We start from the raw sequence: 12,728 nt of genomic DNA on the forward strand, positions 1-12,728 counted from the left end.
CAACAACTTAGGACTGTTGGATGCTTCCATCAAGCATAACATGAAATGAATGAGAGGGAGGCCAAATTAACAGAACAACATTAGGAATCAGCAGTTTGAAAACAGTCTTTGTCTATGAGCTTTAATCTAGCCACTGGCTAATTTGCTAGGATGTCATGAAATGTGTGACCTATCAGTAATGGAACAGAATGTTGACAAACACATGGAAAGGAAAGGCCAGTTTGATCAGTGTGGGGCGGGGGGACCCTCTCACAGGGCCTGGGAGCATAAGTAGGTCACAGAGATTAAGGTAAGGAAGAGGGGATAATGTTTGGAAATCTGAGTATGGAGAGTGCTTAGGGGCCATGCCAGCACCAGAAAGCTCAGCAAAGCTCCCCACTGAGCTCCACTGCCTGCCCCTGATGGCACTTCATGTGCTATCACTGCCACTGGTACTGAGGATTCAAAGGTTAGTTTCACAGGGTGGTCTATGATCATGGACTCTTGGCCAGTGACTGACGCCACCCCTGCCTTGAAGCATGCACTTCACTGTCCCTGCTCACAACGGATAGTTCTCTTTTGGTGGTACCTGCCCCTGGAAAATCACTCCTCCCATTTTGCCTTGTTCGAAACTTTCAAGAATGGTCTTAGACTAAAAAAAAAAAAATTTGTTACCATGCTCCACACCAGTGGCATAGCTAACCAAGTTACTGCCCAGTGCAAAAAAAAATTCTGTAGCTCCCCTCCCAGCAATGACATCAAATTTAATTAATTACATTGGGTTATTTTATTTGTTAAAGTGAGTGAGAAATGTTAGCTAATATTTTAAAATAGCAAACACTTGTTGAAAGTACTTATTGCACTTTTACAGTGCAATATATTAATGTCTACTCAAAAGTAAGTCCCATTGTGTTCAATGGGGCTTATTCCCTGGTAAGTGAAGTAAGGTAGGATTGTGGCCTTACACAGTTTGAGATGTGCAGGAGGGGACTGGAGACAATCATAAGAGCCAGCTACTTACCTTTAGGAAGTGGAATTGAGGAATTATGTGAATAAATGATGAGGCCAATCCACCTGCTGCTCAGTGCTCCTGCTGCAACTTGCCTCCCAGGGTGCTGTGCCTTGCTTGCTACCATCTTCAGGTTCCTGCACATGTGCAGGTAACCTATCACGATCAGCCAACTCAGAGCCCAATCCTCTGCATGTCTACTTGGAAGCAAACCCAGTCTAGTCAATGGGGCTTACTCCCAGGAAAGTGGGCAGAGGATTGCAGCCTTGGAGCCCAATCCTCTGCCTGTCTACTTGGAAGCAAGCCCAGTCAATGGGGCTTACTCCCAGGAAAGTGGGGAGAGGATTACAGCCTTGAAGCCCAATCACCTGCATGTCTACTCAGGAGCAAGCCCTACTGGCTTAGATTGCAGAGACAATTGGGCTGCTGCAGCCTTGCCAGGAGGAGAGAGGAGGATAAGGGGCAGGCAAGTAGAGAGGGGGAGTGGTGAGCAACTGGTCCCACTGCACAAGGGGAACCCCCTCCTCAGTCCAGGCTGGGCTCCACAAGGGTCTCTGAGGGCTATGCCTGCTTATTGGGGGGGGGGCTCCATCTCTCTCTCACACACCCAGTGTCCTGATCAGCATCCAACAGTCCCCCCCAACACACTTCTTCCTCCCTCTCTAAACACAAACAAGCACTGACACACTCTGCTCCACTCCCCAAGCGCCTCTCTTGCCATTTAAGCCAAATAGGGGGCAGCATGTTGAGCAGGACAGGTGGAGGGATGAGGGCTGGCAAGTGCATGAAAGGAAAACCAGCATCTCAGCTGTGGGAGGGGGAGAGGGCCAGTTCCTCGTGTCTGCCTTGACCTGTGGTTCTTGAGCTCTAGAGCTAGACTACCTTCCATCTCCGCTGCAGGGAGGGCCAACATGCAGTTTTGCCACTCTCTGTGACTGTTGCCCCTCCTCCCTCCGGAGTGCCTGGCACTGGCAGGGCTGCCAGCAGAAGCCCAATTGTTGTGCACAGGTGCTGTTGCCTGCAAGTTGTTGCCCCCACCCACCCTGTAGCCCAGTGCACCTGCCACCCCCTGCACCCCCTAGTTACGCTATTGCTCCACACACACCAGAGTTGACCAGAGTTCAGTTCCCTCCCCAGGTCTTCTCCCCAGATAGAAGTTAAATCTCTGAGAAAGGAGCATATAGAAATATCAGCCATATTTCTAGTGCACACAAGCCTCCTGGCTTGCCTGCTTCAGCACAGGTTTGCATTGCACCCTAACTATATAACATACGCAAATGCATGCAAAACCTAAACAAACAGAAATTGTTATTAAATAAACAGAAATTATTATAAACCTAAATAAACAGAAACATAAGAACATCAACGGACATCGTGGAAGATTGGATGAAAATTGAACAAAAGAGGTAAGCACATGTACAAAATGTGGTTATAAATGAAAATGGCTGAAAGAGCAAAGTAACAAAAATCAAGTGGATGAAAGTCAAGGTACTGCTGGATACACACAGATACAAAATGCTTTCTCCTCCTTTTGTACCTCTGGTGTCAACAAGGTGTCCACAAGTGTTGGCCAACAGATAAATATCCACATAGTGTAGTATCAAGTTATGGTTAGGTACTTAATAAGTTCTAAGAGCTTTTGGGCTTTTTTATTTTTCTACCTATGTGTATTTCTATGCATATTTTCTATGCATATTTCATATCTCACATATTTCTAGTCCATCAATAGCTTCTCGGCATCACCTGGCAGGACAAAGTTCCAAACAACACAGTCCTGGAACGTGCTGGAATCCCTAGCATGTATGCACTACTGAAACAGAGATGCCTGCGTTGGCTCGGTCATGTTGTGAGAATGGATGATGGCCGGATCCCAAAGGATCTCCTCTATGGAGAACTAGTGCAAGGAAAGCGCCCTACAGGTAGACCACAGCTGCGATACAAGGACATCTGCAAGAGGGATCTGAAGGCCTTAGGAGTGGACCTCAACAAGTGGGAAACCCTGGCCTCTGAGCGGCCCACTTGGAGGCAGGCTGTGCAACATGGCCTTTCCCAGTTTGAAGAGACACTTGGCCAACAGTCTGAGGCTAAGAGGCAAAGAAGGAAGGCCCATAGCCAGGGAGACAGACCAGGGACAGTCTGCACTTGCTCCCAGTGTGGAAGGGATTGTCACTCCCTAATCGGCCTTTTCAGTCACACTAGACGCTGTTCCAGAACCACCTTTCAGAACGCGATACCATAGTCTTTCGAGACTGAAGGTTGCCAACTGTCAACTGTCAATAGCTCAGAGATGGCAGAATGGGCAGCAAAATGGCAGATGCACTTCAATGTCAGTAAGTGTAAAGTCATGCACATTGGGGCAAAAAATAAAAACTTCATGTATAGGCTGATGGGTTCTGAGCTGTCTGTGACAGATCAGGAGAGAGATCTTGGGGTAGAGGTGGACAGCTAGATGAAAGTGTCAAGCCAATGTGCAGCAGCAGTGAAGAAGGCCAATTCTATGCTTGGGATCATCAGAAAAGGTATTGAGAACAAAACGGCTAATATTAGAATGTCGTTGTACAAATCGATGGTAAGGCCACACCTGGAGTATTGCGTCCAGTTCTGGTCGCAACATCTCAAAAAGGACATGGTGGAAATGGAAAAGCTGCAAAGGAGAGTGACGAAAATGATTACTGTGCTGGGGCACCTTCCTTATGAGGAAAGGCTACAGCGTTTGGGCCTCTTCAGTCTATAAAAGAGGCACCTGAGGGGGGACATGATTGAGACATACAAAATTATGCATGGGAAGGATAGAGTGGAAAGAGAGATGCTCTTTACACTCTCACATAACACCAGAACCAGGGGACATCCACTAAAATTGAGTGTTGGGAGAGTTAGGACAGACAAAAGAAAATATTTCTTTACTCAGCGTGTGGTTGGTCTGTGGAACTCATTGCCACAGGATGTAGTGATGGCATCTGGCCTAGATGCCTTTAAAAGGGGATTGGACAAATTTCTGGAGGAAAAATCCATTACGGGTTACAAGCCATGATGTGTATGTGCAACCTTCTGATTTTAGAAATGGGCTATGTCAGAATGCCAGATGCAAGGGAGGGCACCAGGATGCAGGTCTCTTGTTATCTGGTGTGCTCCCTGGGGCATTTGGTGGGCTGCTGAGAGATACAGGAAGCTGGACTAGATGGGCCTATGGCCTGATCCAGTGGGACTGTTCTTGTGCATTCACCACATTGAAAGACAGCACCAGGCAATGGCACCACATTGCCACAAGGCTGCCCAGAAAACTCTATATCCGAGTAAGAAATCTGAATGTATTTCCTATATCCAAGAATAACTTCTACTCACTGCACTGGTTCACCCAGGATAAAAAGAAAAATTTAGCAGTCCAAAGCTATCTAAATCCCCGTATGGCTGTGCAGCTGTAACGGCACAACTGTTGCTATATCTCGCAGGGGATCCTTTGCAAATGACCCAATAGCAAGGCCATGAAGACCCTTATCTTGTGTATGGCATAGTGGCTTCATCCCAGCAGGCCATTGGCCCACTTCTCAGTGTGTATGCCCCATCAGAAGAGCATCTGAAGTGAGGAACAAGAAAGGGAGACTATTAAGAGAACAGACAACTACCAGGACAGTGGTTCCCAATCTTTTTTGCCCTGGACTTAGGAGGGCAAGTTTTTAAGTACAACAACATGCCAGGACCTACCTAAGACCTAGGGCCAGAAGTGATGTCATTAAACAGGGATGTCATTAAACAGGGAGTTATGTCATTGTGCTGGCAGGGCTGGAAGTGATGACAATAAGCAGCAAGTTATTGTTTTTAATAAATCACACTTTTTGAATGTCAAAATAACTCCAAATTCTTTTTAAAATGTTCTGAATGCTTTGTCTGAGTGACGTTTGAGTTCTGAGTGTTTCATTGATTCAGCACTGAGAAAAAAACATTGCACAGAATGCATTGTGACGTCTCTATGCCATTGCTGATCAAGGCGGTAAAGCCAAATTTTATATAGTATTCAGAGTATTTATGTTCCTCTTCCCTGCTGAGACTAACCTAGGCCTGCACAGGGAAGTTGCAACATGCCCACTCAGAGAGAGACCTGGGAGGAACTTCACCGCACATTCACATACACAGCAAAATGGGCCCAATGGAAGGCTTGTTTTCCCTGAAGCATTGAGGAAGTGGCAGTTTAACAGGCCAGGAATTCCCACTGTTCCCAACTGCTAAGTTTTCCAAAGCCAGTTTGCAGAAGGCCCCCAGCAGGCACAGGAAGGACATCTTTCATAAAGACAGTAAAGAAAGCATACTTGCTACCAAACAATCACAATCGCTCCAAGAACAACTGCTAATGCTCACTGTGTTCTCTCTCTCTCCCACCTCACACTCTCACCAACCATGTTCTTAAGCTCTGCCTTTCAAGATGGTGGTAAAAGGTTGTTCAAAAGATGTTTCCAAGATGGCAGTGCCCAACTTTTCCAGATGGCAATGCCAAGCTCTCTGTAACCCCCTGAAAATTGGCAGCCCTTACATTGGGAACCAATGTACTAGAGGACAGAGAAACTGCTGAAACAATCACAGTTTTTATTAAATAGCTTTTGTAAAGGGAGTTCTGACGGCATCACAAAGATGTAAGACCTCTCTCTCATCATACAAGACCACTGTGATGTTGAAATTTGCATCAGAGACAGAAGACCAATGGTGGCAGCTGTCCCCATCACTGCACCTTAATGCTGCATACAGCTGCACTTGCCACAAAGGCAGCAACCCTACACAAGACAGCTGGCTTTCTACCGGTCACTACTGTTGCAATAGACCTTGGTTATGATCAGCATAGCACTGGGGGTGGTCATTCTTGCCTCTCTGAGTGTTGAGGAGCTGCTGTGTTGCCTATGGAGAGACAAGAAAGGCATAGGGTTGGTCATGAGTAGCAGCTACAACAGATAGTCCCTGTGTCTAGGTGCTCACTAGGAATTGCTGAGAAAATAAGTAAGAAAGGGGTGGGATCATATAGGTGCTTTTAGCAGCAAATGTTTCCCAGTCCTGCTAACTCTATAATTGGAGATTCACCTGTTAGGAAAGACACTGTAGTTCTTAAGACAACTGTCACTCATGCAATGTAGGGAGTGGAACTCTGTCTTCAGTTATGGTCTCCATTATTCCTCCAGGACTTCTTGATCTACTAGTTTGAATTGTTTTAATTTTCTCTTCTGCCACTCACTGATTTATATCCTTGTTTTAAATAATTGTGATTTAAAATATATGAAGTTCTGAGAGCTCTATCGGCTGAGGAGCAGGATAATATTAAATAAATAAAATGGCTAACGGGGACCCATGTTCTATACAATATATATAAACCCAGAGTACAACCATTAGATAAAGAATATTTATTTAGCCAAAACACAAGATTACCCCTAATTTGTGCTGGGTGGCTGGAGAACACTGTGACTGGAGAAACTGTAAGTGCCCCCCATGTTGGTGGAATAAATGTTATTATTTACTGTCCACCTACTTTTGGGTCACCCTCTGTGTGTGTGTGTGTGTGTGTGTGTGTATACATACATACGTATATACATACATATATACATATATGCTAGGGCAGAACCATCCCTAGCACTGTACCATGATAGAATCCTGGCAAACTCAGGAGCCAATCTTCAGTTTTAGGTCGGGTGGGTGGGGACTAGCACAGGCATTTTTTAAAAAACAGTGGTTATGTTAACCATTCCCAAAGGGGGGGGGGATGCTAGTATGACTGGAAAAAATGCTAGAAATGGTTAAATAAAGTTATTTTCTTTATTCTTGCTTATGCCCCGCTTTTCTCATCATACAGCAACACAAAGCAGCTTACATTAAAAAGAAACAAAAACAAAAATACAATAAAACACTAGTAATTACTTAAAACAGAAAACAACTGTAAACAGCAGTAAAAGCCAGATCCCTAGTAACAGAAAACCAATCATAATTAAAATCATAATTAAGCCATTCATCAATTAAGGATGCTCTGGAAGGCATGGGTACACCACCTTCCAATAAGCCTTCTCTGCTAGCACTGAATTCTGCTGTGTTGAGCACTGAGACTGACTGAATGCTCCTATCACACCTCATACAGAGACATGCCACAATCACCTACCCTCAGAGTCCAACCACAGAATGAACAGCTGCTTTGGGTTTGCTTCTTTGCAAACAGAAGGCACACCCAAAGCAACAACTTACATAGAGGTGATTCTGCCACACCTGAGAGGGACTAGCATGAAGTTTGCACTCAAGGAGGTAAGTCAATCTCTCCAGAGTAAAAGGGAAGCATGTCTCCAAAACTGCATGCCATAGCTAGCCAATGTTTGAGAAATCTGGGTTATGCTATGCTCTCCCAAACAGCTTCCAATGCATTCTGGAACTCTCAAAACTTGTTATTATTATTACTATTACTAACAGTATTTATACATCGCTTTTCAACAGAAAGTTCACAAAGCGGTTTGTAGAGAAAATCAAACAAACAACGAGTGGCTTCCTGTCCCAGAAGGGCTCCCAATCTAAAAAGATGCAAAAGAACACCAGCAGACAGCCACTAGAAAAGACACTGCTGGGGTGAGAAGGGCCAGTTACTCTCCCACTGCTAAATAAAAGAAGAGCACCCACTTAACAAGTGCCTCTTACCCAGTTAGTAGGGGGTATGTTATGTTATTTAACTCTGGACACAGTCCTAACCGGCAGTTATGCCGGTATAGGTGGCCCTGGAGGGTCACAAACGTGCCATAAAGCACATTTGCGCCTCCAGGAGCGGGAACCGCATTGGTGCATTCAAATGCACCGACGCAAGGATGGAGGCAGAAGCCTCCGCTGCAGCTCCTGCACCGACGCTTGTGTTATGCCGGGGTAACCCCCACCCCCTTCAAGCCGCTCTGCTCTCTTCAGACTTGCACCACCTCCGGAGGTGGTGCAGGTCCGAGGAGACCCATAGGGGCGCGCAGCCCTTACCCATGGGTAAGGGGAAGAGCTTGCCTGTGGCTGAGCTGCCACTCACTGCAAATCCACGTTGGATGCAGCGCAAGCCTCCTGGCTTGCCTGCTCCAGCGTGGGTTTGGACTGTGCCCTCTGTATATTATTCACTTGCACCTTTTGCTCCTCACTCTATTTGGCTCAACTCCTATTCAGAAAACAACATAGTTCTATAGAGATTTTTTCTGAGTGCCCAAAGCCCATCACAAACATTATCTCAGTAATCCTTACAATAACCCTGCATGGGAAGCCAATATCTCCATATTACAGAATTGGGCAAGGCAGAAAGTAAGACTATATAAAACTACCTGATACAAGTCTTCTCTGTTGGCATTTGGGTTTCCAAGCTTCTATGACCGAGGCCCAAATTCTAACCCACTTTCCAGCACTGAAATAGCCGTAACAATGGGATGTGTGCTGCATCCTGCAGTTGGGTGGCACTCACGGAGGTCTCCACAAAGTAAGGGAATGTTTGTTCCCTTACCTCGGAGTTGCACTGCTCTTATGTCAGTGCTGGAAAGTGGGTTAGGATTGCGCCTGAAGCTATTCCAGGAAATTCCACCCCCCTCTCTCTCTCACACACACACACACTCCTGCCGCCGCCACCACCACATACATGTCTTGATGTCATTTAACCAAAAAGGTTCTGTTAAAAACCACCCTGATTGCTTTCAGTAGCCACCTGGAGATCAGTGCTGATTCTTGGAGACTGCAGGTCACTCTTGGACAGTTAGCCCTCCTAAGCAGCACTGTTTCCAATCAGTGACACTCTGATCTTTTATTTGTTTGCACTTTATCACAGATTCATGGCCCCCTTTCAACATTTCAACCTCTGTACGACACCAGCTCCTCATCATCCTACCTGCCTTCCTCCATAGCTATTTTTTTCACATTTATTGAGCTGGAGATTCTAAAGCCCTGCTTAAAGCCTGCCACATAAGGAGAGAGAGGATGAATCACTGTGCTCCCCCTCCCTATAATAAAATAACAGTGAAAGGGGGAAACCTGGCCAGTTAGTTGAAGGGGGCACAAGGGCAAGGCAAAGCAAAGTAGCAGGAGTGGAAAAAGTCCTGGTCTTGTGAATTCTTCTCTCTGAAGGTCTCCTCTGATATACATGATTAATCACTTCTGAGACACGCCTGCTGCTCCCCCTCTGGCTTTAAAAACAACCGCAACTGCAGCAGTTGAGAGCAGAGAAGCCTTCTAAGGTTTTTGGCCATTTCCCAATGGAAGCATCTGATCCTAGAATACAGCGCGCTCTCTCTCTCGCTCTCTCTCTCACACACACACACACACCAGTCTCTTTCACAGCCTCTCAATTAATCCATTCGCCCTCCAACTCCATTTTCTGATCCTTGCCTAGACTCAATTGTCTTTTCTGCCCTTCTTTTTCTCTGTAAAACTTATTGGGAATATGTCCAGAAGACCTGTGCAGCATAAACATGTATCTCCTGCAAAGAATGGGAAGAAAGCCTCTCTGGCAGACTGAATTGCCTATCCAAGTTGATTCTTCATGACTACCTTTGATTCCTCCTTTCCCTCTCAGTGCAGCCTTTTAGGTGTCCAGCTGCAAATCTTTGCCAGTCAAAAGGCAGCGGATAACAATAATGGAAGCTGGAAGGCACTGCCACTCCCAAGAATGATAGAGCCAAAGCAAGAAATGTCATGACAAAGCCACTGACAGGAAATGGGACATTTTCCTTAAAGACTCCTTGCTGAAGGTACTGAGCGCCCACCTGGCTGCCTTCCCTACAATGCTGCCTATTTCAGATCAAATTAGAAAGAAAAAAAGAGTAGAATGTCCACAAAATAGCAGGATATCTTTGGACTGAGGTATTTTTACTAGCGTTTACATTTTTTTCTAAGCAAAACCAACCAAGACTCTTGTTGCACCCTCTAAAGACTTAATACATTTATGTTAGCATATATATTTGTGAACTAGAGCTGACTTCACTAATCCACAACAGCTTATGCTAGTTTTGCAAGCCTTTAATAGGCCACAAGACCTTTTTAAAGGCTGCACATATAGGGGAGTGCTCAGTCTTCACAGTAAAATAAACATACTGTATAACATTTAAAAAGATCACAAAAATAGCATGGAACACTGGGGGAGCGATATTGCTCATTGCCAGTGATACCACAAACACTACTCTAGTGAAGCGCATGAGACTTGTGCAATCACATTTCATGCTGCAGTTTCAAGTGCAATGACCATGCTAATGGGGGGGGGGATCCAATGTTTCCAGTGATAAAATATGCTCTTTCAGTTCTTCAGAAATAAAGCATCTCCATATGATATATAAAAAAGCTGTCCAGATTTTTCCCAATAAAAGAATATTTACTGCATCTGTCATAAGAAAAAAATGACAACAGTTTGGAAGGGACCATAGAGGCATGTTCATGCTGTTTGCTCAATGAGGAGCAATGCATTCATGTGATGCAAAATTAATGTGCCTATTTTCATCTGACCAATATTAGTGTGCCATGGAGAAGGGGGATTGCACAATTAAATATTTTAATCTAATCTTGCCTCTCCAAAAACAAAGCATACTTACAGCCCAATCCTATGGGCCTTTTATGTCAGCTGGACTAGCATCCTGCAGATGTAAAAGGCACTGTGATGGTGCAAATATTGCATCGCTGCCAGGCCATTTGAGGCCACTGCCATAAGACGGCTGCAGATCCCTGCCACTGTGGACCCTGGACAGCGCCAGGGCCAGCAGGCCAGTGTGAGAGGGGAGCAGGTCATGGGTGGGGAAGGGAAGGCAGGAGGAGTACCGGGTAGGGAGAGGGAAGAACCAGGGAGTGTGACAATGGGAAGGGGTGGATCTGGCAGCAGTGACTTTAGCGAGATTCTATCCTCCATTTTCCAACCGAACAATCCCCTGGCTCTCCTTGGAGTTGTGCCAGCAAAATGGGTGATGCAGGTCTGAGAAGACTCATAGATGACTGGGAAGCCTATCAGGAGGTATATTATATAAAAAATACTTAATGGTACCTCCTGCAGGCTGCCCAATTACCTCCCTTGACTATAGCATGCAACATACACTCCATTGGCGTGACAGCATGCTATAACATGGAGGGGGCTAGGACTCGGCTGGACAGGACTTCTTCTGATAGGTCATGCCTGTTGCAATTATAGGTATTCTGGTTTTTGCCATGATGTGTAATACCTTCTAAAATACAGTCCTGAAGGACTGGATGTAGCAACCTTGTAATGTTCAATAATATTGTTATTTATTATTCTTTAGTCAGACTATTTAAATAGATCTGCTTGTTTCTGTAACACTATTGAAAGTCAGTGACTAATTAACATTTTGATTAGAAAGAACCTCTGTTAAAAATTCAGCACCTTCTCTCTTTCAATTAAAGTGTAAAAATGCTCACATTAATACATTCCTGCATACCTCCCACTGATCTTCTAGTAATCAACCACATCCTTCAGGCTTCCTACTGGCACTTCACCTTGTACAGTACAACAGGGCTTACACTCAGGGCTGGCCCATTCCTGAGGCCAACTGAAGTGGTCTCCTCAGGCTGCAGATTGGGTGGGCAGATTAGCTGTGGTCTGCACATGCACCTCTACTGCTCCCTTAATCAGGAAAGAGGAGGAATGAGTGGAAGAAGAAGTGCAGAGAATAGTGGTTGGCTAGGTATTTCTGATGCTCTAAGCCAGGGGTGTCAAACTCATTTCATATGGAGGGCCACATAGCATTCATGATGCCTAATGAGAGCCGGAAGTGATGTCATTAGGCAAGAAGTGATGTCATTAAACAGGTCATAATAAAAAATAAACACTTTTTTCTCACTTAGGAACTCATTAACTGCAAATAACAAAAGAGAAAATATATGAATCTTGATCACATTACAAGAAATGAGAGAGCCCAATTTTCATGTGGGCTGCCCTTTCAGCAGTAACACCTCAGCACTACTCAGTAGCTGAAAGCCTGAGGGGCCGTATAAAAAGCTTCCGCAAGTCACATCCGGGCCCCTGGCCTTATGTTTGACACCCCTGCTCTAAGCCCAGTACACTTCCTCCTTCACTCAATCCCCTCTTCCAAACCAGGGAGCAAGAGGAGCAGAGGCTGGAACTGTTGCAAGGTACCCAAGATGTTCCAGGATATTCCCAGATGTTGCAAGAGATCCCAAGATTCCAAAGCAAACTCAGAAGGCAGTGGTGATCAAATCCAAGCGTTTATTGTACATCCAAAGGTTGAGAAGTGAGAGTGAAGTCACCACCGAGCGCTCTTTCCAGCTCGCTTTTATTACAATCTGGGATTCCCTCCTTGAAACACATCATTGGTGGGTTACAAATCACCCGTTGTTCCATAATAGGCAATCTTATACATACATCATTGACAATTCACAGACCCCCAGCAGTCAGCAAATGGCACTGCACTTTCAATTTCGCTCAAAACCTGACCTCATCTCATAACCATCTCATAATGACTTACTTTGACCTTCTTTGTAGCCACTTGTAATGCAACTTACTTTACCATTGACGTCACGGTGTGTGTGCTCATCTAAAAACTGCTGTGAAATGGTTTTCTCTGGGAACCTGACTTGATGTTAACCCGGAAATGATTTTGGTGTGAACTGGAAAATAGCTTTGATATGTTGTCTTAAACCCTTTAATGCTGCTAGATCACTAAAACTTACTCAAAATAGTGTTAGTTACACTTGTGTATGCACCAAAACGGGTTTTAAAATGAAGCATAAGAACAATAAGAGAACTAAGCTTAAAGCA

At 45.0% G+C, this 12,728-nt stretch overlaps 1 long non-coding RNA gene across 1 annotated transcript in view; it reads right to left on the reverse strand.

Annotated features, from left to right (window-relative positions):
* Positions 1–5,649: 5,649 nt before the first annotated feature.
* LOC136657327 (uncharacterized) overlaps positions 5,650–12,728 on the reverse strand; it is an 82,589-nt gene continuing 75,510 nt past the window's right edge. The window contains exon 3 of the long non-coding RNA XR_010794752.1: positions 5,650–5,872. This is a non-coding gene — a long non-coding RNA (uncharacterized lncRNA). The remainder of the gene's footprint in view (positions 5,873–12,728) is intronic.

Source organism: Tiliqua scincoides, chromosome 7 (assembly GCF_035046505.1).
Source record: "Tiliqua scincoides isolate rTilSci1 chromosome 7, rTilSci1.hap2, whole genome shotgun sequence".
In the NCBI taxonomy this organism is placed as follows: Eukaryota; Metazoa; Chordata; class Lepidosauria; order Squamata; family Scincidae; genus Tiliqua; species Tiliqua scincoides.